Here is a 26,036-nt window from a genome sequence, read left to right on the forward strand (position 1 = left end):
TTTTCTTTTTCTTTCTGCATACGTTACAGCCCCAAGTGCTCCATGAGATTCTTCTCAAATCAAACCAGAGATAACTTGCCCAGGAACCACTCTGACTATGTCTAACATCCTGCCCTGCCCAGCATCCCCTTTCTCTTGGGAGCTGGTAGAGCTGGTCAAGATCAACTGGCTCTCCTGCTTCTGTTGACTCTGCAATGCCTTGCTCCAGACTTTTTGAGGGGACTCAGTCCATTTCCTTCAGCTGTCTGGAGAGTTCTATCAATGAAGGAGCTAGAATGAGAGAAAGAGTCTGGTCTTTGCAGAGAAATAGACCTATGTTAGAATCCAAGTCTTCCGCTTAGTAGCTGATACCTGTGGCCATTCACTCCCCCGCCCCCCCCCCCAAGTATCACTTGCCTCATCTCCTACAAGGCTATGGATTTTCCAGGCAGGGGTACTGGAGTGGGTTGCCATTTCTTTCTCCAGGGGATCTTCCTGACCCAGGAATCGAACCTGGGCCTCCTGCACTGCAGGCAGATGCTTTCGCCTCTGAGCCACCAGGGAAGCCCCCATATATGTGCCTATTTCATAGAGTTATGAGAAGATGGGATAAGATGAGAAGGTGTACTTAAAGCTACTAGCATGTGCCTGGCTTATAGTAGGTACTTAATATGGTACCTAATGATAACAGAAACAACAGTAATGACACTGGCCAAGTAGATAGTAGATCGGAAAGTTTGCATTTAGAAGGCACAGGAGAATCGGGGAGTTACAGCATGGCTATGATTGTGATATAATGGTCATAAAGGAGATTTGTTAACCTAAGTCTGTTAAGTTTCAAATTGGAGGGTGACTACATTTTTTTGAGGGGCTGAAAAAAGACACCTTAAAAGAGGTAGCACCTGAGCTGAGCCTGAAGAGTTGGGTGGGATTCTAAAAAGTGGTTGGATGCAATTGAGTAGGTGGGTTGAATGTGCTCCTCACTCAGCCACCTTTCTTGATTAGGTGTCTAGAAAGCGGGAGCAGCATGAGAAAAGGCAAAGGAGTGTGTGGGTGAGGAGGAGATGAAGGAAGATGACAGCAGCAGCAGCAGCCTCCCTTCGTGACTCCCTGATGTGGGCCAAAGCGCGATCATGCGTACCGAATACTGACACCCTGGTTCCACGGGGCTGTGTACGATGTGTGCAGGAGCGGAAAGAAGATGGCATGTGGAGTTGACAGAGCCAGTAAGGAGAGCAGTAATGGTCAGCATGGAGGGCTGGTACTGAGCTGGATGAGCACTGCTGTATCTTTTTGAGGCCAGATGCCTAACTGCTCAGTGTCATCTATGCGGATTAGGCAAGACATAGGCTGCTGTATTTGGTCCCTTGGTCTGCAAATTCCTGGCACACTTATGGTGCCTGCTATTAAAAAAATTAAAAAAAAAAGAAAAAAAATGTTGAAAACAATGGTCTTGAAGACTCTTTTTTTTTGAGGCGGTGAGTGTTAATATGTCAGGATTTTATCACTGATGGAAGATAAAAATTAGTTCTTGTTTCAGCCTCTTCATTATTAGATGTTGCCAGTATAGGGTGTATTTCCAAGTTTCGGCATTATAGGTTTTTATTTGGAGCATTGCTCTGAGGTACCACTGCATCCAGTGGGTGGGGAAACCACGGTGTGGTCATGGCAGCCACGTCCCAGGAGATTTTGGTTTATAATCATATATTCTGAGGTGCCTCAGCAGAGCTGTTTGATAGCTAACCTTTTGGAAGCAGCATGTAATAAACCAACAGTTATTTTTAGGCACTTCATCACAGGACAAAGACCACTGCTTAGATGAAGGAGTCAACAATCTTTGAATTTTTTCCGGGTCACAGCTGGAGGATAAACAGTTTCATTTCTAGATAAAGATAAAACTTCCAACTGGCTAGAATCATATTTCAGAATACTTATGACTTCACTCTTAGTAACTCACAGAATATATTTATCTTGTTGACATAGGCATTTACGTCAAATAGCCTGGGCTTGAGAGAACAAGGAAGATTCCTGATGGTTTAAAAATCCAGATGAATTTCTTTCCACATCATTTTGGCAACACCTGAGGCAGATCACATTTTTCTTCCTGCTTACAGGAAAGAGAATTTTATTGTGCACAGCCAGTTAAGCATGGAGCTGCTTACATGGGCGTTCTTAAAGGTTCTAGAAATTCCTCACCCCTTGTCCTTCCCAACATCCATAAATTCCTTCTTGGACTGTGTCAGGAAGGGAGAGGAGCCAAGAAACAGCCTGAAGTGTGGATTTTTTTCCAAGGACATCTGATCCTTCCACTTGAGGGAGTCCAGTACAACCTGTGTCTTAAAGGAATTGAGCAGACACTGCCTGCCAAACCAAAAGCCCTCCAAGCCCTAGGTGTAGGAGTTCCAGCACTGAGAAGCACTTATCCATTTGGGTAGTACGGTGGCATGTAGCTGGCACCCAGTTAGGATACTTGTGGGGCTAGCAATCATTTCACAGCCCTGGGAATTAAATTGCTTTTAAAATCATTCATTCTTGCATTCAACAGAGAGGAGTTGAATGATGATTAAGACCAGGCTATGGGACAGCTCAAGAGGTAGTCAGGTGTTTCAGAGGCCAGTGATGGATAGTTCCTGTTCTCAGAGAGCTCACAGCTCAGGAAAGGAAACAGACAGGTAAACAGATGCTTACAGGGAAGAATGATAGGTGCTAAAACTGACGAATCTCCAAGGAGAGTCTGTGCAGTTTTCGAGAGTATCTGCTCTAGAATCAGCCAAATACCATGGATTCTGGTCCTGCCACTGGCTATTAATTTGAATCTAATGGAATTGTCAGTTTCAAGGTCAAATATGGTTGGATAGGGGTGACCGCATATGACTCCATCTAGTGGCTTTGACCTTAGATGTGTAATACTGCCTCTGTGAGCCTCAAGCTGGGGCTTCCCAAGTGGCGCGGTGGTAGAGAATGCCACTGGAAGAGAGGCAAGAGACACAGTTCCATCCCTGGGTCAGGAAGTAGGAAACGGCAAACCGCTCCAGTATTCTTGGCTGGAGAATTCCATAGACAGAGGAGCCTGGTGGGATGCCAGTCCATGGGATGGCAAAGAGTTGGATATGACGGAACACACAGACACACACACACACACACACAAGCCTCAACTTTCTTGTCTATAAGCTGGCAATACTCATAAGAACCCCACAATAAAGTTCTTTCAACTGAAAGTGAGAAAAAAGTGAGACCAAATGGGATAACACATGGAAATATTTAGGACAGTGGGTGAGAGGAAGAAGGTCTTAGTTGCTGGTGTGCTGTTATTGTGTGGTGACTTGCGTCTTTTGGTTGGAGAAGGCAGTTTGTGGAAGGCTAGTCTCGGAAGGATGAGGGATTCCTGAGAGAATTTTGGGGAGCCACCTCATGCCCACTGTTTGCTTTTTCTATGGAAATGCATAATTTGTAATATTTCAGGTTGCCAAACGACAGAGACACGCTAAAATCCTTAGGAGAAGAGGAGGCTGGCTCTATTGTCCTGGTTTTCCTCCTCACCTACGTACTCTCATTCAGTAGCAAGAAAAGCAAGCCCACGACCCCAGGGTGGGGCTCTTTTCTGGCAGGTCTTGGCCAAGAGGCGGTGCTGCTACTGGGATGATTGTCCATGCTGCTCAGCCAGGGCTTTCTCCACAACAGACTGCCTGTGGTTTAGTTTTTCAAGACACTGCTTCTGACGGGAAACGTTTGGCTCAGATTTTCAGTACTTTCCATAGACACAAACAGACATTGGATTAGAGAATCTAAATCAGACTTCAGAAGGCTTAGAGGCAACTGAGAAAATCACCGCGTCCTTGGTGGCAAATCTGAGGCACCCACGCACATCCTTAGCATGTACGTGGCAGACATTGCTAATCGATGCCTGCACAAGTCCTTGGCGCTCCACTTCACGGTTATGACTAGACACTTCAGGCAGCCAAAAGGAGTTGAGTAAAAGTAACACATGTCATGAAAGAGAATGCCTGGACCTACACACCCAAAGAGGATCACTGGCTATTCAGTTCAGTTCAGTTCAGTTCAGTGGTGCAGCGGTTAAAGCGTCTGCCTGCAATGTGGGAGACCTGGGTTCGATCCCTGGGTCGGGAAGATCCCCTGGAGAAGGACATGGCAACCCACTCCAGTATTCTTGCCTGGAGAATCCCATGGACAGAGGAGCTTGGTGGGCTACAGTCCAGGGGCCGCAAAGAGTCGGACACGACTGAGTGACTTCACTTTCACTTTCAGTCCCTCAGTCGTGTCCGACTCTTTGCGACCCCATGAATCACAGCACGCCAGGCCTCCCTGTCCATCACCAACTCCTGGAGTTCACCCAAACTCATGTCCATTGAGTCGGTGATGCCATCCAGGCATCTCATCCTCTGTCGTCCCCTTCTCCTCCTGCCCGCAATCCCTCCCAGCATCAGAGTCTTTTCCAGTGAGTCAACTCTTCGCATGAGGTGGCCAAAGTACTGGATTTTCACTGGCTATTAGTGTGAGGCAAACATTAAATCCCAGATATCCCACCTATTTTGTCAATGAATTTGATTAAGGGTTACCTATTTGCTGAGACCCTTGGGAGGGGGTCAACAAAGACTTCTAGTAATTCTTAGTCTGAGGTCACTGTAATGGTCCCCAGAAAGAAAGATCTGCAATGGGATCTTAGAGCACATCTGTGTTGAGATGTTTAGATTTCTTGGTCCTATAGGATTTCTTCAGTTGCCATCCATCCATTCATCCATCCAATTATATATCTTTTTAGCATGCCTTTATTAAGTACCTACCATATGCCAAGCCCTGAGTTAAGCACAAGGGATACAAAAGTGAAGAAGATAAGCATGTTCTCTCTTGTCAAAAAGCTTATAGTTTCCTCTGGAAAGATCATGAAATAGAATCAACTTTATTTTTTATGCATTTACAATGATTATTTATTGATAGTCACATTTCATTGGAAGACTTGACTTTAAATCCTTGTACTGTGGATTGAATATATGTGATATTCTTAAGTGTCCCAGCACACTCTAAGCCAGTAGCAGGGGTAGAAATGTTAAGCCTCTTTCAGGAGCTACCTGCGGTTTACTTATAATGTGCCTCCTGATGTGTTGTTGGGTCTTCTTCTATGTTTCCAGAAATCTCAGAAATTAGAACATACACAAGGTTCAGTAGCAGTGATAGTATGAATGAAGGCATTGGGAGAAGAGGTGTCACTCTGAGCTTGGAAGTTCACAGAGGACTTCCTGGAGGAGGAAGTGCCTAGGATCCCCAAATACCAATTGAAGAGGCCTTGTAAGATCAAGACAAGATTGGAATGATGACAATGATAATAAAATGTAATAAACTATCATTCACTGAGTGCTCAATTGCCAGAGCTTGTGCCAAGCATTTTAAATCTCCAGTTTAAATTCCTACAAAGTGATATGAGGTGGTATCTTTATTCTCACTTTGCAGATGAGGAAACTGAGTCAGAAGACAATTAAGTGGCCATGCCAGTTCAGATATTCATTAAGTAATGGAGTCAGGACTTGAACATGGATCCATCCAAGTCCAAAGTAAGTGCTCTGAGCCACCGTCTTATAAAGTCTTTTGTGCTGGGCCAAGGAAAGGAGTTATAATTCAAGACCAAACCCAAACTCTGTCTATATAACTTCCAAACACCTCGCTTAAGGGCGGGAATACTATCAGTATCCTGGGATTGGGGCCTTAAGATGCCACATAACCTGCCAGTTCTGTAGAAACGAAGCATGCTGACAGACATGTTGGAGACGCTGTCAAGCTCAGTTATCACCAAGGAAGGATTTCAGATGCCTTGAAGTCTCCTCAGTAGCCCTGTTCCCATCTGAGCAGGTACATTTCTCTATCCTTCAACATCCAGCTCCCAAAAAATCATCTATTATTAGAAGCTTTCTCAGGTAACTTTTTTTTCCCTCTTCTGAATTCTCTGAGTATTGATCTGATATTATTTCCGTCACATGTCATTCCAGAAATGATTTGGGTAGCTTTATCATATATGTGTATCTTCCTCTTTTAGAGCAATAAGCAAATTCTGTCTTGTACTTACATTCAACTAAGCAGTTCATCTCCATACAGCTAGACTGTATGTATCTTGCAAGCCCCATGAGGGGGGAACCATATCTGTGTCATTCATCTCTTAATACCCGACACCAAATATTGTGTTCTGAATATCATAAATGCACAGTATAATTATATTTGAATAATATGTAGCTAAATATATCTCTTGATTTGAGCTTACATACAGTTAGCTGATGCTTATTTTCATGGAATTAATGAACAAATAACCTTTGTTTCGTAATGGCCTTAAGGTAATTGGCTCTCCTGTGATCTCTTTTAAGGCACGACGTATCGAGGAATTCATCATAGCTCCACTCCTGGATAGTTTATTTTGCTCATCCGGCTATTCACTGAGTTTGCATCAGTTCTATGTGCCAGATGCCATAAGCACAAGTGTTACAAAAAATATCCGAGACAGGCCTCTTTCCATGAGATTCTAATCAATACCTTAAGAGTTCTGGAGGCCCCAGTACTGCCTGCTTTCTGTCTGATGGACGTATACTCAGCTGGACCTTTGGCAGGAGGTGGACTTCACCAGGCCTGTGAGACAGTGTAAAACTCGGATTTCAACGCAAAGGCAGCATCCTGGGTTACTAGGAATCCTTCCAGTTTCATTGTAGTGTTATTTGTTAAATTTAGGTCACACTCTCTCTCCTTTTGTAGTTTGAATTTTCATTGTTTATTTTTAAGCTCCTGGAGATCGGAGGCTCTCCTGGGGCCACAGAGTGGCACATGCCATCGACTGAAAAGCTACACAATGAACCGCGGGCCACGCTTCTGCCAATCGCGGTGGGCAAGTCACAGCCCCTCTCGGGGCTGCAGACTCTCCTGGGAAACAAGGAGTCGTGTCTGGTTTCAATTCTAGAGTCTCTTTTGTTCTAGCGCCGTGTGGTCCGCTGCTGATTCGGCAATATTTCTGCTGAACCTAATTTTGGATTTCATGTTTTTAGACCCAAGTCACATGGCCAATATTAAGAATACCTCCCACCCCCACCCCTGCCCAGTCCTGAGTGTTTCTTTCTTTAGAGTTTGGCCTAAGCACTGGAAGTGCTTCGTGGCTTCCTCCCTCCCTCCCATCCCTTGAACATACGTTTCATTACCAACCAAGTTAAGCCCACAAATCTTAATCCATAAAGTAGTTCCACCCAGACACAATAATGAGATTCATACTTGTGGTTTAGTATACCTAAGAAAAGCTCAGATGAAATATGACTAGATCCATTGATACATTCAGACCACAAACTGCCCTGGTATGGTCTGGTTTCAATTTTTGAAATAAAAATTCTGCACAGCACTTGCTTTCTCTGTCCTATTTCTTTGCCTAGACAGAAAAGAAAAAAAAAAAAAAAGTGGGTCTGACCACGTGGCAACAATATAGGTTCCTATAAAATTCTGGAAAACTGTTTCAAAAATAGATTTGAATTCATTTCCCAGTGGAACAATGACCTCCTCTGTTTCAGCTTTCATCCAGAATTTTAAGAAATCTCGTTTACTCTTCCACAAGTATTGGAAAGTGGGTTCCTGAACTCTTGAGCAGGGTACAAAAATAAAGAGATTTATCTAGGAAGGGCAGGTTATAGATGGACTCATAACTCAACCCTAAAAAAAGAGACTTTTCTAAAAAGAGCTGCATAATACGGTGGCCTTTGTCAACTTGTTATCAGCCACCCAAGGCCAGAGATGGAGCCTTGAGAGGGGATATGGAAACTCTTAAGGGGAATTATGTTGGGAGAGAGAAGGAAATTGTCTTCTCAGTTAGGAAGACCTGAAATCAAATTGTTTACCTGCTGGGAGCCCTTGACAAAGTCCTATAACATTTCTGAATTGTGGCTTCTTCAGTGTAACATATAGATTTTTCCAGGGTTTTTGGAGACAGAGTGTGATAAGGGGTTATAAATGCCTGATGTATTAATAATGTATTAATAATAAGTGCTACCCAGAGGTTAGTATTTATTCTCTTTGTCTCTTCTTTTCCTTCTTGTCCTCCCCTATTAGGAAGCTCTACAACCCTGAACATATTTTTTTAAAAAAATAAATAATAATATTGTAGAGGTCACTCAAGCATTGGTTAAGAGGCTGAATCCGGTTTGAGATGACAAGTTTCAGTTTATGTGTCAATTTCAATCAGCTGATAATGGATGCCTGGAGCCTCTTTGCAGAGAAGGTGATGGCACCTCACTCCAGTACTCTTGCCTGGAAAATCTCATGAACAAAGGAGCCTGGTAGGCTGCGGTCCATGGGGTCGCAAAGAGTCGGACACGACTGAGCGACTTCGCTTTCATTTTTCACTTTCCTGCATTGGAGAAGGAAATGGCAACCCACTCCAGTGTTCTTGCCTGGAGAATCCCAGGGACAGGCAGCCTGGTGGGCTGCCATCTATGGGGTCACACAGAGTCGGACACTACTGAAGTGACTTAGCAGCAGCAGGAGCCTCTTTGAGAAAGATTCTATGGCCATGTTTGAACTCAAGGGAAAAAGGCATTGTGATGGATTAACAATGTCTGCCATGGGTCTACAAGTGGGGGCTGGTGTTAGTATGTGTGCAAATATTTGGCATAGCAAGACTACCTAGCTTTGGCAATCTTTTCCAACTCTATGTGCTGATATTTAGGACCAAGTTTAGCCTAATATGCTTAGGTTGCTTAGGTGAAGTTGCTCAGTTGTGTCCGACTCTTTGCGACCCTGTGGACTGTAACCTACTAGGCTTCTCCGTCCATGGGATTCTGGAGTGGATTGCCATTTTGTTCTCCAGGGGATCTTCCCGACCCAGGGATCGAACCTGGGTCTCCCGCATTGGAGGCAGATGCTTTAACCTCTGAGCCACCAGGGATGCAGCTTGACTAATGCCTGTGTCAGAGGGAGCCAGATGGAGTCACTGACCACTGACTATTATAAAAGCCTATGTGAATCAACTTCAATAATGTTTGATACATTTTGATGAAAGTTGACTCCTGAAATGGAAATATGCCTCTAAGACTAGAAGCAGGAAACTAGACTCTCAGGAAAAAACTCAAACTACTGTAGTAATTAATGAATATGAGCCCAGGCAAGGCAGACATACCTTCATTGTCTACTTATTCTTTCTCTAAAAAGGGGTGATTTAAATGCTGCAATAATAACTAAGACTGATTGAACACATTTGAGCCAGGAATTGCATAAGGTGTCTTATGTGGATTATCTTATTGAATCTTCTCCAAGACCTTTGAGGTGACTGACTTTATTTTCCTCAGTTTATAGATGAGGAAACAGGCTCACACAGCTCAAGGTCACAAAGCAAAAAAGGGGAAACAGGAGTTTAATTCGGGTAGACTGCCATCAAGTCAGAGACTCTATTCCTAACCATTGGCTCTGCAGTTTCCCTTTAATGATGTCCAGGAGTGGTTTGCATGACTGAATTAAAACGACTAATTGCAAAAGGGCTCAGTGATAAAGGTCCAGAATAATTACTGGCAATGAAAGACCTTCATGACTTACACAGAGAACAGGAGAAGCTTCACATAGCCTGAAAAATAGAGATTATTTCCAACCCTTGCCTTGAGTTTAATCTAGCTGGGTAACTTTAAGCAGCCTTTTCTAGGGTGTTATTTACAACATGTTGACAGTTATTAACGCAAAGAGAACAGATTCCTAATTCAACCTACTTGGGAGATGTTATTTTAAACCAAACAAATTAGTCCCGGCTTCTTTACTTCAGGATCTTCTAGGGTCTTTCATATGTTTGTGTTTATCTGAAATCTCCAAGAAAGGGAACGTCCATAGTGTTTCCCAGACTTACTTGATTATTCTGTTTGAATTATTATTATGTTTGATGGCACAGAGTGGGGAAAATACAGATTTGGAAGCAATCCTAAACCTTCTCCTCTTTCATTTCCTTTCATGTTAGGTGAGAGTAATGACATACCCAATGATGGCTGGTCCATGATAAGTGTGTAGCTCCAGGATGGAGCGTCTCTAGCAACTGAACATTTGTCCTGTGCCAGGAACATTAGTGAGGCCATTTAACTTTGACACCAACCTTATGACTTAGGAAGCACTGTTTGTATTTTACTGTTAAGAGAATTGAAGGCTAAAGGACTTCCCTGGTGACCCAGTGGTTACGAACTGGCTTTCCAATGCAGGGTATGCACGTTTGATCCCTGGTCCGAGAACTAAGATCCCACACGCTGTAGAGCACCTAAGCCCATGCCCCACATAATGAGCCCACACGCTCTGGAGCCTGCATACCACAACTAGAGAGAAGCCCACATGCGACAGTGAAGCCATGAATGAATAATAAATCAACGTTAAAAAACAAGGGAGAGAACTGAAGATTTGAGAAGGTTAAATAAGTTGCCCGGTCAGTAATCAGTTGACTCGGAATAAAGAGCTGAGCCTTACAATTCCAAAGCCTAGGCTTTTTCTGCCATTGCTAAGTTATCTTTCTCAACAAGATCCATTGTTCAGTTTAATGATTTAGTATTCACGCAATAAATATCAGCAGGGTCTCCACCATCCTTGATATAAAGAGAGTCACTGAAATTCTAAAACGGGACTGTTTGGGAAGGTGATACTGGGGGTGTGGGGCGCACATCACTCTTATACAGTTTTGAACTGGAAGGGAAGGCATAAAGCCAAATGCGCTATAGTATCTATATCTCAGGCCAATCTCTAAAGTCCCTGGAAACAGCCTATTCTCCATGTGTCTGGCCTGGAGAGAAAGTGAGTAAGTGCGAGGGAGATAAAGTGAGAAGTAGCAGACAGGGGAGCTTAAAAATCTCTCCTGGATGGAAGCTTGGGCCTCATGCTATGCGCTTTCCAAAAAAAAAGTATGACTTCTAAGATATTAGTTAAGACACGAGAGCATTTTAGAGGGTCTAGAAATTACAGCTCTCATTTTTGAAAAAATGGACTTATATGAACAAACGACCAACAGATAACTAAGGAAACAGAGCGGGTAGGGGAGGGAACTTTTCCATACAGGATCATTTAGTTCAGCATATACTTTGGCCACTTGATGTGAAGAGCCAGCTCATTGGAAAAAGATCCTGATGCTGGGAGAGACTGAGAGGAGAAGGAGAAGGGGGCGACAGAGGATGAGATGGTGGGATGGCATCACCAACTCAATGGACATGAGTTTGAACAAACTCCAGGCAATAGTGAAGGACAGGGAAGCCTGGTGTGCTGCAGACCATGGGGTTGCAAAGAGTCGGAGACAACTTAGCAGCTGAGCAACAACAGTAGCCAAAAGGTTAAGAAATTTAGCCTGAGAGACATAAAAGTCAGAGGTAGTCAGGAGCAAATCAAGGCTGGATCATACAAATGAATAACTTTTCTACCATTTTTCTAAGCGTCCTTTAGGTCTAGAATTTGGCTTCAAGTTCTTGGAGGAAGACTTACTAGATGAACCTTTATTTCTGCTTCAATTTCTTCATTTGTATAAATATAATATATCCAATTTTCAGCATTGTAGTGATTGGAAATTACATGTATAAATTTAACACACTGACTAGTCAATAAGCTTTTTTCTTAAGTAAATATGTTTGAGTAGACAGTAAATGTGTTTGGCTTTGCAGCCAGATGGTCTGGCACAACTATTCAACTCTACAATAGTAAAGTAGCCCTAATCATGACATAAACGAGTGAGCGTGGATGTGTTCGAGTAAAACTTTATTTACAAAGTAGGCTGTCACCCCAGTTTCCTGGTGCTGTCGAAGCTCCCCTAGACAGCATCTAGTTTCCTGATGCTTACTGGAATATAGCAATTAGTTAATAAATTATAAACCTTATTATAAAAGCAAATACAGATTGAAATGGGCAAGAAGGAAACTAACATTTTGTTGAAAGCCTGTATGTTCAATAACTTCAGCTGTGTCCCATTCTCTGTGACCCGATGGACTGTAACCTAACCTGCCAGGCTCCTCTGTCCATGGGATTTTCTCAGCAAGAATACTGGAGTGGTTGCCATGCCCGCTACAGGGATCTTCCCGACCTAGGGATCGAACCTGCATCTTCTGAATTAGCAGGCGGATTCTTTACCACTGAGCCACTGGGGAAGCCTGCTGCTGCTGCTGCTTAGTTGCCAGTCGTGTCCGACTCTGTGCGACCCCATGGACTGCATCCCTCCAGGCTCCTCCGTTCATGGGACTCTCCAGGCAAGAATACTTGAGTGGGTTGCCATTTCCCTGGCATATTCTTTACCATTGAGCCACTGGGGAAGACAACTATATACTTATTTTGTTCCAAGCCTTATCCTGACTGCTTTTTAAAAACATACAGTCATTTATCTTGTCATTTGTCGTGACAACCTGGTGAGACAGGTATTAATAGACCTATTTAGAAATTAAATCTAGACTCAGGGAGGTTCAGCGGCTGACAGAAGAAGCAAAGGCACTTTTAGACCCTGATTTGCAACTCTAAAATATGTGTTTCCAACCATTTCTGGGTAACACACCAAGAAACATCCTGCAGTTCATATAAGGTGAAAATGAAATTAGCACTTCTAGATAAGGGGAGCAGACACTGTCAGCTTCCATTTCCCAGAGCTTCGACAGCAAGCTAGTGGCTGTCTGTGTGTAAGCGCAGAAATATTTGACCTGTCTTTCTTTCAGAGCGTCTGGCTGGACCTCAAGTTTCATAACCCCCCTCCCCACCCGCCTTGGAGAATGCTTAAGCCAAGGTGTATTGTTTGCAAATGCTCATTAGATGCTAGACAGATGTTGGCAAGTTTTATTTGGCCTGAGATGGAGTTCCAGAGTCTGCTGAAGCCTGTCTGCGCTCACTGACCGTCTTAGCCAAAAAGAGCTGCTAATTAGAGTGACGCTCTGCTTGTCTCTACCTCTGGAGCTCGGTTTTCCCACTCTGAACTTGCCTGTTTCAGCCTGAGTTTGGTTTTTTACTATAGATCTAGAGAGCAAATTTACAGTCCTTTTAAAATCTATGAAGCCTGGTACACCAATGCAGTGTTTACCAGACTATGTTCCAAGACATTCTTAGGTAGCTGGGCTAAGGTTTAAGGGCTCGGTAAGGGTTAAGAGTATGGCTTTGGCATCAGAAAGCTCCAGGTCTGAGAGTGGGAAAGGGTGTTTGTGTTCGTATAAGTCTGAAGGTACTGGGTTAAATGAAGCTGAACATTAACTGCTACAAAATGCCTCACCTCATGCACACTTCTACCTCAAATCTCCCGCTGGCTTCCTATCACAATGAATAAAATCCTAACTCTTCACCACTGCCTACAGAGCTCATTTCCTCATTGCATTCAGATCTCTGCTCAAAGATCATCTCCATGTCTTATCCTAGTTAAAAGAACAAGCCCCCTCACCACCAGCTGTTGTCTGATCCCTTGCCTTGTTTTAGATTTCTTAGCAAGTATCTTGGAGAAGGCAATGGCACCTCACTCCAGTACTCTTGCCTGGAAAATCCCATGGATGCAGGAGCCTGGAGGGCTGCAGCCCATGGGGTCACTAAGAGTCAGACATGACTGAGTGTCTTCACTTTCACTTTTTACTTTCATGCATTGGAGAAGGAAATGGCAACCCACTCCAGTGTTCTTGCCTGGAGAATCCCAGGGATGGGGGAGCCTGGTGGGCTGCCGTCTATGGGGTCGCACAGAGTCGGACACGACTGAAGCAACTTAGCAGCAGCATCAAGTATCTACTGGAGACCATCCCATAAGTTTGATTTCCTTTTTTCCGCCTACCTCTTTCACCACAAGTTCCACGAATAAAAGGACCTCACATGTCTTGTCTTCTGTTGTATTTCTAGCCCTTGGAATTATGTATTGAATGAACACATGAGCCATGAATTTCCAAGAACAGGACAGTGTCAAGTATTCTCCACTCTTTTGGCCAGAGACACTTTTTAAACTTATTTTTTTAATTTTTTTAAATCCTGGAATATAGATTATTAACAGTGTTGTGATAGTTTCAGTTGGAGAGCAAAGGGACTCAGCCATACCTATACGTGTATCCATTCTCCCCCAAATTCCCCTTCCATCCAGGCTACTGCGTAATATTGAGCAGAGTTCCCTGTGAGTAGGTCCTTGTTGGTAATCCATCTTAAATGTAGCAGTGTGTACACATCCACCCCAAACTCTCTAAATATCCCTTCCCCCCACCCTCCCCCAGCATAAGTTTGTTCTCTCAGCCTGAGTCTGTACGGAACACTTTTTTGAGGTGCACCTCATGGGGAGACTGTCCCACAAGACACACTTTGGGGAACTGCTTCTCTAGTACAGTCTTATTGCCAAGAACTACTTCGGTGATAGATAACAAGAGCAGCAATAACAATAGGATGTCGATACCGAGTGCATTTCTGAGCTAAGAAATGCAGTTGCACTATATCATTTAATTATCACAATAACTTTATGGAGTAGGTGTTACTAATGTTTTGCCTTTAATAAAGATGAAAAAAATGAGGCTTAGAGCAAATAGCAAACTCTCAGACCTGGAGCTTTCTGATGCCAGAACCATACTCTTAACCCTAACCCAGCCCTTTCCCTGGGCTGTGGATTTCTTCATGCCCTAAGAGAGAGAAACTCCTTATCTTCATCCCTTCTCTGCCCTCTCCCCCATCACACTAGTTGTAGACAGGTCCCTGCTATAGCTGCCAGATTTTCGCTGTCTCTAGTGACTCAGCCTCAGATCCCTAGACGGGCCTCCTCTGTCCTTGGTACTGGTTTTTCAAAATCCCAGGCAATGCAAACTTTGATCCTGGGGGCAACCTCTGAAAGCAAAGACATTTCCTGAAGTCTGCATCCTGAGATGGTTTCCTGACTCAGGGCTGGGCTGGCTTCCCCCTGTCATGTATTATGACATCACTTTGTGCAGTTGAGAGCCTAGAGCGCTAAGCATGAAAACAAGTTCCAGTTGTAGGCTTTCTGAACACGCTGTGATGAGGAAGGAAAATCCAAATCTGGAACACAATGGATTTTATTCCAGTTGTATTTGATTTTAGAAAAACTAGATAGACAGATCCTTATTCTTAAAACTTTAAAGGAAGAGTTGACCTATGAGCCGACGAGAATTCCATAATGATAAAGTGATGACAGAAACATGCCATGGAATGGGATGACAGCAAAGGGATATTCACTCTCTCTAGAGGAGGTGGGTCTTGAACTGAATTTTGACAAAAGAATATGAGTAGGTAACAAACAGAGGGAAGGACATTATGGGAAAGAAGGAATGGCATTTGGAAAAACATAAAAAGCACAAAATGCTTGGTGTGGAAAGCACGGATTACAGCTGAAGTTACAAGGTTCATTTGGAGACCTGGGCCAGATCATGGGGAAAACTGATGCCTTCCTAGGGATTCTTTTGTGGCCAAAAGAGAATCATTTGGCAAAAGCTTTATGCCTGGGAATCTTGATTTCTATAATCCACTGTTGAGGGACAGATTGAAAGGGAAGGCTGGGAAGTAATAGGGAAACGCTGCAGTCATCCATCTGTGAGACATCACAGTCTGAGCTAGCATGATGATGGGGAGGGTGGGAGGCAGTGAACTGATTTACAGGTCAAGGCGGTAGAGTCCACAGAATTGGTATATGATGGGATAGTAACAAAAATGTGGAAAAGAGAAGGAGTTAATCCTAGAGTTAAGTTTTCATTATAATATCTGCTAAGAGAGAAACAGGTCAGCGAAGGGGGATGATGGCTGAGTTTCAATTTGGGTCACTTTGAATTGTCTTGGCCTTTAGTAAAATGCATTTTGAAGTCATTCCTTGGAAGATCCTACCCTGGGTTTATATTCAAGAAGACTCATGGCTCTCCTATGACATCTAATGCAACATATCAGGCTCCACCTGGTATTGAATGGATAAGGAGTTTAAATAAGACAAAGTCCACGCTAGTGTTTACCATAAGTACTGACTGCTCATCCATACGACAGCAAGTGGGTTGGATGAACTTACTGATAAGAAGTTAGACACTGGTGACATTGGAGTGATGGAGGCTGTAGCAGGTGAATAGCAGGTAAGGAATTGGCTCCGATTTCTATCTCTTGCTGTTTACATTCTGTGTAATTCCTTGCTGCGTGTGGGGTGGCTAGAGGCTTCCTTCGAACCAATAGAACATGGCTAAGATAAAGTGATGTTACATCCACCATTAGGCTACTCAAGATTGTGATATCTATCTTGTTTTCAAGTTCTCTCTCTCTCTCTTGCTGGCTTTGATGAAGCAGCTATGCTGGAGGCTATGCTGGAGAGGCCCACGTGGCAATAAAGTGAGGGTGGCCTCAGACCAACAGCTAGGAAGGAACTGAATCTAGCCAACAACCACAAAAGTGAGCTTTAATCATTCCCCAGTTGACCCTTCAGACGAGACCCCAATCCTGGCCAACCCTGTGATTGCAGCCTCATGAGAGACCATGATGCAGGACGTCCATCTAAGCTGTGCTTGAAATCCTGACCTACAGCAACTTGCAGGATAATTAATGTGTGTTGTTCTAAACGATCAAATTTTGTGGGAATTTGTTATGTAACGATAGACCGCTAATACAGAGGACTCCTTGGCTCAGCCCATGTGCGCTAAAGCTGTTCAGGGAATGAAACCCTGCTGATTTTTCCTTTCTAAAGAATGTATTAGCTCTGACACTTTTTATATTGCCCCCCGTCTTCCAAGAGCATGAGTTAGAAGACCTCAGATTCAGTGCTGACCCTGTTGCCAACTGGCATGAGGTCTTAGAAGGACTTTTTCCTTTTCCATGTCTCCATTTCACCATCTTTAAAATTGGGGAAGATAAATTATGTCAGCAATTTCCAAAACCTTTTGCTTTTCCTTGGCCATGGAACTATTTCATCAAATGACATTTCATGAGGAAGCTAGTGCCCCAAAGAGATGAGTGGAAGGGTTTTAGAATGAAATAATGCCATCGGCAGCAACATGGATGGGCTAGAGATTGTCTTACTGAGGGAAGGTAACTCAGACAGAGAAGGAGAAATATCATCTGACATCCTTATATGCAGAATATAAAAAGAAATGATACAGATAAACTTATTTACAAGACAGAAACAGACTCACAGACTTAGGGAAAAACTTATGGTTGCCGGGGAGACGAATTGGGGAAAGAGATAGGGAGTTTGGCACGGATGCGTACACACTGCTTATTTAAGATGGATAACCAACAAAGACCTACTGTGTAACACAGGGAACTCTATTCAAGGTTATGTGCCAGCCTGGATGGGAGGCGAGTTCCGAGGAGAATGGATACATGTGTATGCATGGCTGAGTCCCTTTGCTGTTCACCTGAACCTATCACGACACTGTTAATCAGCTACACTCTAATCGAAAATAATTTTTTAAAAAAAGAGTGGAAAGGCTTTGGTTGAAATAAGGTGCTTGGCCTTTCCACCTCTACCCGGCAGCCCCCAGAACACTTCGGAGGAGCCTCTCAAGTCTATTGTCTGGGACCCTGGCTTGGAGGCTACCAACAAGCCCTTTTAGTTTCAACATTCTATGGGCTGAAGGGAAATTCTTTTTACCCCTACTCCCCGCCCCCACCTATCAATTGGAACATCCTTCTGAGACATCTCTGCATAGAGCTGCCTCTGTGCATCCACCCCAGGACCCAGGGCATTAGGACCTCAGAGAGCAGGCCAGTTCCTTGCGGGCGGCACTGCAGGTATCCCTGCCCACTGCGAGCCACCTCCCCCGCAGGTGCATTCCTCCTGCTCCATCAGAGCTCGCCAGGTATGTGCTCCCCGCAGCTGGCTCTTCCCTGGGTGGACAGTCATGGCGTCCCCGGCCGGAGGTCCTCACAAGCTTTATTGCTATTGTTGTTGCTGTTGCTGGTAGGTTGGTTTCTTGGCGCCAGCCTACCCTGGACGCAGTATTCCTGAGGGTCTCTGCTGAGGGTCTCTGGCTGGCAGGGAGTCCAGTGTTGCTCTCAGGTCTCTTGTGCTGGCTGTGGTGTGTCGCTTTCTGCAGCAAGGTTATGCATATGCTTATCACACGGCATGCTTAGCAGAGTTCCCCAGGGCACTGCTATTAGCCAGGCTTTCCCTATGCGGCATCCGTAGGCATAGAGCTAATCCAGAATATACTTGCACTTGCACTCAGTATTCAATCTACTTTGAACCAAAATATACTGACTTGCACTCAGTGTTCTGTCTCTTTTTTTTCTTGTGTTCGTCCATGCTCAGTCATGACCGACTCTTTGCAACCCCATGGACTGTAGCCTGCCGTGCTTCTCCATCCATGGGATTTCCCAGGCAAGAATAATGAAGAGGGTTGCCATTTCCTCCTCCAGGGGATCTTCCCAATCCAGGGATCAAACCCACATCTCCTGCATTGGCCAAGAAGAGAAGCCTCATTTTTTCCTGCCTACCACCAAGTGTGGTTTTATCCTGAACACATCCCTGGGAGATTAAATTTAAGTTATCTGATATATCTCTTTATCTAAAGCCTACCATTGGAAAGTCTTGCGTTCGTATTAAGCATTACTCTCTCTGTTGAATACTCTTTAAAAATGTGGCTGTTCCTCTAGCAAGTATCCTGTTACCTCTAACCTCTTTTCTCATCTGGAAAATGGAAATAATACCTGAATGTCCAATGACACAGTGAGAGAAGCGAAGTTTTGGGAGTTCCGGGAGAAGAATCCCAATGCCACCACTTTCTACTTTGTGCAGGTGATAACCTTTTGTGGCCTCAGTTTGCTTAACTGTGAAATAATATTTGGTTGCTGGGAAGATCTGAGAGTGACACACAGAAAACTTATTTTATACCTTTGTAAATGTATGAGAATTCTGCTTTATTGAAACTGTGTCTGGCGCGTGAAAATGCTTCTGTCACCGTAGGACCCAGTTTGGAAGCCAAGCGGTGTTGTGCTTTTTGTCCATTTCCATTAGGGCAGCAGAGTTTCTTCAGCAATACTTTACTGAGGGCCTGCCACTTGCCAGCAGGTGGCTAAGCTCTGGGGAGAATGAGCTTCCAGCAGACAGGGTTCCCGCCTCTCTGATGACTTTGTCCTCAAAGCTGTGCAGTCAGGTGGTGGGGGGAGGAGATCATCAGGGCAGTTATGATGCACAGAGGTGTGTGGGGAAAGTGCAGAGCTCTGTGGGAACTGTCAGAGGGGTGTGAGCCCGCCAGCAGGGTGAGCATTTGCTCACCTGCGCATGTCCCTGCGTCATGTCTTAGACTGGCATCAGGGGTGAGGCCTGGATCAGGCTTCACCCTCCTGCATTTTCCAGCCTGGTAGGGGCAACATGCGTGTGCACGCTTACTAAGTCACTCCAGTTGTGTCTGACTCTTTCAGACCTGGTGGACCGTAGCCCGCCAGGCTCCTCTATCCATGGGATTTTCTAGGCCAGAAATACTGGGGTGGGTTGCCATGCCCTCCTCCAGGGGATCTTTCCAACCCATGGATCAAACCCGTGTCTCCTGAGGCTCCTGCATTGACAGGTGTATTCTTTACCACTGAGCCACCAGGAAAGCCCCACGCCACTAGTAATAGGCCCTAATAAATGACTGTAGACTACAGGGAAGGTGGTGGTGGTGTAGTTGTTCCGTCGTATCTGACTCTTGTGACCCCATGCACTGTAGCTCACCAGGCTCCCCTGTCCATGGGATTCTCCAGGCAAGAATACTGGAGTGGGTTGCCATTTCCTTCTCCAGGGGATCTTCCTGACTCAGGGATCAAGCCCAAGTCTCTTGTTTCCTGCATTGGTAGGCTGGTTCTTTACCACTAGTGCCACCTGGGAAGCCCCTAGGGGAAACATATTATGCTAGAAATCACACACTACTTATTTCATTACAGTTTCTGCAGGGAGTGGGCCCTGAAGGAATGAGCTGAAGAGAGCAGCCACAGCCACCTCCTGAAGAGAACACTAAGGTCTGAAAGACACATCTCTGACTCTTTCTGGGCCCTGCTCTCTGTCCAGCCTTGTCTGCTGTCAGAGATGAATAGAATTTCAGTGTGGAGTGTGAAGGTTATAACCATGTGCTCAGGACTTGGAACTGCCTTTGAGTTCTGACTCCGGCAATCACTATCTGCGTGGCCTTGGGGAAGCCACTTAAACTTTTCCAGCCTCGGGTCCCCTAGGTTTGAACTGAGAGGCATTTCTACTTGCTGGAGGCAACTGTGGCGGATTAAATGGCACAATGCCTGTAGAGTCCTCAGTAAATATTAGTTATTTCCATTGTCGGTGCCTCCTAGAAGAACTTTTTGGACACGTTCGTGTAGAAGTTAGTAGCTGCCAACTCACCTTCTCCAGGGTAACAGTTGGTCAATGGTTAATTCTGAAACAAGCCATCTACTTTCAGAGCTTATGAAATATTTCTGGCTCTTGACAGAGGGGAGGTTAAAGGACCATCCAGAGCTATTCGAGTTACCATGGCTGCATAATTAAGGGCCTGTGAATTTCAGGATATTTAAAAAATCTGAAACAACTTGGCATGAAATGATTTTTTTTTTCATTTTCACTCACAAATAGACTAAAAATACACATGAAAGGGATTTTCCATTCCCGATCTGCTTTCAGTGTGGGCATCGGACTTTTTTTCCATGATGGAGGGTCAAAGGGAGTAATGAAGTGTTGAACTTACGTTGCTGCTAAAGTTAAGGAGATAGCAGATAAATGAGACAACAGAGCAGGGAACACAAAAAGGATTTCTAGGCTTCAGGGCATGACTAAAATAAGCAGTCTGGTCACCAGGGTGAGAATCAGGCAGGCATGTAGGTGTGTGCAGTCCCTTTTGATAGTAAGGCCACCGCTCTTTGTTTTGGATGGAATTACTACCTAGAGTTTACAAGAGTTTAGAGGGGCTTTCCTTCTTGGAAAGGAACCTTCACCTAACGTTTCCCACATGTCAAAGGTGTGTATACTAGCCTGGGATTAGATTCAAGGGGATTCCCTGTGATCTTCTCAAAGTGAGATGTGATTGAACCGTGCTGTTTTTTAGTCACTAAGTTGCGTTCCACTCTTTTTTTGACCCCATGGACTACAGCCTGCCAGGCTCCTCTGTCCATGGGATTTCTTAGACAAGAAAACTGAAGTGGGTTGCCATTTCCTTTTCCAGGGGATCTTCCCGACCCGGGGATCAAACCTGCGTCTCCTGCATTGCAGGTGGATGCCTTACCACTGAGCCACCAGGGAAGCCTGGAGGGCTTTCAGAGGGGCTCTAAAAGTCAGGAAGAAATAGAGGAGGCTTGGTGCAGCCAAGGAGGACCTGAGGACATAGACCAACATAGGTAGCAATGGAAACACCCAGGGAAGAGGGGTCGGGGAGGAGCACACCTAAGGGGTTATGGTCCAGGACAGCATCACACACACTGATCTTCAGGATGAAGGCTTGGAGCAGCTGCTCCACGTGAGACAGCAGGGAGTCTGAGCTGAACCATAACCCAGGGGAATGTGCAGCTCAGAGCTTACAACTATTTCCTGATCTCCTGGGATTCACTGCCCTGAGCCTGGCCATACTGACTTCACTTCATCTTACAATAAGCCCTTTTGAAAACAGATGCTCTCAAATACCTGGCTCTTGGAGAGGATGCAGGCACAGGCACAGCCCTGCTTCCCCAGTCAGAGCTCCCACCTGTCCAACAAGGCAAAGGGCGTGCCTACTTCTCTAGGATGAAACTCAGCAATAATGACCTGACCTCTGCCTCTAGGGTCATCCTTGTCTCTCCCAGGCATGAAATTTGAACGTTTCTGTCTCCAGGCAGAGCATTTCAACACCGGGAGCTGACCTTTTCTGAGCACCATGAAAAATGATATACCCAGGGCTATTCTGCAAAATCAATAGACACCAGAGCCAGCTGAGGGCTTCTCTGCCACCTTGGCCGACCACTAAAAGACATCCTTCAGGGTTTCATGGAAGTCTGCCCAGCCTGACTGCTGGAGATGATACTGCCTAGTGGAAAGAATAGTAGGGTTGTTGGTCTAAAAGTTTGGGTTCAAAGCCAGCTCTGCCCTCACTTATGGAAACCCTCAGATGCATCATTTCAACCTCCTTGGGTCTCAATTTCTCTGGCCATGAAACGGGGCCAGTAATTCACAACGTGCAGTGTTGGAGTGAGAAATCGATGAGGAACCAAAGGCAAACCCTCCTATCACATATGTGATATGTAGTTCCGCATTAACTCTTTTGAGTGTGTGTGTGTTATCATCACAGAGGGCTTGTATACGGAGTTAACTTAAATGTCTGCTCCCTACTCTGCATTCCAAACCACCGTGACTTCAGCGTGACTCGTGTATTAAGCCAGCTGGATACTTTTTCCTCTAAGAAAGCACGGCTGTTTGTAGAAATCCAGGGGGAGGTGAGAATAGGTGTTTGCAGTCCATTGTGAGCATTAGAAAGGGTAGGATTAAGGGGGATATGTTTTTCATTCTGTCAGCTTGAATTCCCTTTCCAAATTCCATTCTGGTTATATGATCAGGCTACCGCTGTATTTATGGGTGGCCACAGTCTGGCTGGAGGGGCAGATTTAGTCAGAAAGAAATTTTTTTTTTTTTTTCCTTCTAAAGGCAGTTCAAGAGCAGCAGCATTCAGCAGGAATGTGGCAGAACGGGTCCTGATTTGAGGGTCGCAGGGACCTGGGTCTGAAACAAGGCTCCATCCCTCTGAGCTCTGTTACTCATCCTCTCTGCTTTTCAAGCTTTGTCCAGTAGGTATGGTCCCTTTCTGACACATGCGGATATTCAGTGAGATGAGGTCTACAAAGATTTAGAGTGGGCTTTCCTTGTGTTTTGGCTATTGCTGTCATGTCTGTTAATTAAAAACTCGTACTTTACTAAACATTTAACACGCTCCCCCTGCCCCCACCCCCCGACCCCGCCCCAGCATATATGTCTATCTACAGTGTGACCTCGGAAACTTCTTTGGAATTCCACTGGATCTCGAGGGGCACAAATCCTTGTCAAAGTGCAAAACTGCAGCCTGAACACACAGTACCCAGCTTCCTAATTTTAAACTGTACTCTGTGTGTTCAAGATTTTGTGGAAATGTCCCAGAGGCCAAGGGCCCTGGGGTGAGTTTTGGAACCGCCAACCCTGCTGCAATCAAATCGGCCCACATTTACCTGCCATATAGCAGGATTTTGCCTGATTCATTTCCATTTCAGTTGATGAATATATCCACTGCCTTTTGAAAACCACTGTCTCAGAACATTAATCTTGGCCAAGTCCTTGCAAACTGATAAACAGGAAAACCTCCATTTATTGAGCTCTTACTACATGCCAGGTGCTGTGCCAAGTTTGATATATATTATCTCACTGAGGGTCAGAAGAGCCCTGTGAGATACAGATGGCCCTCCTCTCTATGGATGATAAAGCCAGTGTTTGGAAGGCTGGTTCCTTTGGGTGAGGGAGGGAGTTGGTGAAAGGAGAAGGGGAGCCAGGTTTTTTAAAGCATAGAAAAAAGAAATGTTAACACCTGAAGAGCTTGGCAACATACTTCTCAATCCTTATCCAGTTCACACTGCTTGTGCAAATCAGAGAATAGGCATATTCGTTTTCTTCCCCCAAACACCATCACCTCCCAGCGACACACAGTTTCAACACAACACTCACTGCTGTCTGCTGCAAAGGGCTGGATGCCCACAATGCCAGCAGACTTCCCACAGGTTTCAACAGCACCCAGCAAAGCTTTCCCCCACTCCTGAGTTAGCCTCGCCGCATCTCAGGACAAGGCAGGAAGCCGGCTGGGGCAGGCAGCAGGTTTTATTTCTAAAGCACAGATGGGAAAACACCATCAAAAGGGGGAAAGTTCACAAAAACATGAAAAAGAGGCATTCATTCTTCAAGGGAGGCTCCCTGTCCTGCTCTCCCTCTGGACGGAACACATTCCAAGGACTCCCTCGTGGCAGCATGGCACTTTATAACCTACAGCTTCAGAATCCGCAAAGGCCCAGACTCAAAACCTGTGCCTTCTGGCATCAATGCTCGACATTTCACATCCAACCCAGGCTGCTCCCTTTTTTCCCAAGCTGTGCCAACATAACCTCCAGCTTGTAAAATACAGCCAAGAGTCTGACCTGCCAGCTAGAGTGGTGCCTTCAGACCTGGTGGGACAGAAAGTCAGGGAGTAGGAGTCGGGATGGGGTGAAGAACGCACCAGAAACAATCCAAGACGGACTTAGTGCCTCTCTCTACCCCCAATGTGGTAGCAGTCTGGGGCAATGACAGTGATTACCCAGACTTCCAGTTCTGGCGCCCTTGCTCCTCCAATCTCTTTATATTTCATTTCCTCACAATGACAACAGAAGGTATTGTCCCCATTTTAAAGAAGTGAAAACTGAGGCTCAGAGAGGTTACATATTTTTACCAGGGTCCTGTGTGTGGTGTGGTGGTTATCGGGATACTAAAGGGATCCTTGGCTTCAAAATCCAAGTTCCTAATCCCCTTACAACACTGCTGGGACCAAGAAATCCCCCTGTGTTCTTTCCAGGCTGCCAGGGGCAGCTGTTTCTCAGGGCTTTCTGCAATGAGAGGTGAGAAGGGAGAGGTGATTTTAGAAAGATATGGGATGCTGCTGACTCTGAGCACCTCAACTATACCCAGGTGCCCAGCCCAGGGATCAAAGAGTCAGGAGGCATCCTTGGGGAGTCCCCCTGCCCCCGCCCTTCAGAACAGAAGCCCGTGTCTACCACTCCCGTCACTGCACTTGTCCACCAGACCCTAGGAGTTACCTTCTCTGTTCATCCAGCCTGCATCCCTTGCCAAGTCTGACCACAGGGTGGATGGCATAGGGACAAACAGATGGTACACAACTCTGTAAACTGTAAAATAAGGGTTGCTGAGATGTAAAATCTTATTGTTCTTCTACCATCCTCTATGAATCTCCTCCTAACCTACCCCATGGAAACGCCACGAGGAAACTCCACTGTAAAACTCTGCTACCTGAACCCTTAAACAGAAATATTCACAGGTGAGTCGCCAGGTGGCAAGTTGAGAGTGAATTCTTACTCTCCCTCCGAAGAATGGCAGTGATAACAACTTCCTAAAAAGTTCCCTGCACGTGGAACTCTTCATAGAACTGAAACAAGCAGACAGAAATCTCCAAGACTGGAAGGGGGCAAGTAGAAAACACGTCAAGGTGCTTCCGATCATAGCAAATACTTTCTGCCAGCAACCAAAAGAAAGCCAAAGTTTTATCATTTAGGAAACCACAACCCACTTGGTACCGGAAATGCAAGCAGTCTATCATAGTGATCTTCGGTAATGGGGTGAAACAGACTTACCTTTCTGGAGTTGGGAAAGCCCTAGATTCTTGAGTGAACCAGCTCCATGGAACAAGTACCTGGATGTGAGCAGCGGGGCTCCCTGTGCGCGGCCCCCCAGTGTCAGCGCGAGCCCGCTGTCTTTGTGCAGAGGACCGGCGGCGCGGAGTGTATGCCTGCGCGCGGGAGAGCTTGTGACAGTAGGCAGACTGTGGCCGGTGTAGCCAGCTTTGGCTGGCTTATATAGCGAGCTCCTTCCTCTGAAATGGGACGCCTCGCCTCCAGACATCCTTTCCCACTTTTTCAGTTGGTGAGTTAAAGGAACAGCCCTCCCAGCGGAACAGCGTTAGCTCATGAAAGACGCACTCACTCCCTGCTCTCGGTCAGGGAAAGAACCTATTTGCATACAATTTATTGCAAAAGTAGGAATTCCCTCTTCCCTTTTCTCCTGCCCCCGACCGGGAGCAGCTGTTAGTAAAGTGTGACTTTTGCTTTGCTCCCCCAAAGGATTTTCTAATTGTGAGACAGCAGCGCAGGGAGCGAGGGGGAACTCTGGCTCTCTCCCCAGGCAGGCTGGAAACGTGAAAACGAGACCGAGACCAGGGCTCGCCAGCCCCGTGCGCTCACTGGGCAGCAGCTGCTCAGTGGCACCTTGGAGAGAGCGGAGGGCCTGTGCTGAATTCCTGGAAAGAGGAGATAAAGCCTTTCAAAAGCCTGGGGTGTTCAGGGTTTCTGGGGGCCAGCAGAGAGATAAGGGATTAGTTGTCAGCAGGTGGGAACAGCGCTGGGCACACGGATCAGTTCCCAGTGTCTTTTGGCGGGGGAAGCAGCCTTGCCCAGCT

General features: G+C 45.4%; 1 protein-coding gene across 4 annotated transcripts in view; it reads right to left on the reverse strand.

Moving 5' to 3' along the window:
• The window catches only part of TNC (tenascin C), a 101,577-nt gene extending 76,077 nt beyond the window's left edge, over positions 1-25,500 (reverse strand). Inside the window, exon 1 of one of the 4 annotated variants that reach the window (XM_018052679.1) lies at positions 25,216-25,500. The gene's annotated coding sequence lies outside the window, so the exon portion shown is untranslated. The remainder of the gene's footprint in view (positions 1-25,215) is intronic. The other 3 variants (XM_018052680.1, XM_018052681.1, XM_018052682.1) reach the window with 3 other exon arrangements.

This window comes from Capra hircus, chromosome 8 (assembly GCF_001704415.2).
Source record: "Capra hircus breed San Clemente chromosome 8, ASM170441v1, whole genome shotgun sequence".
Taxonomy (NCBI): domain Eukaryota; kingdom Metazoa; phylum Chordata; class Mammalia; order Artiodactyla; family Bovidae; genus Capra; species Capra hircus.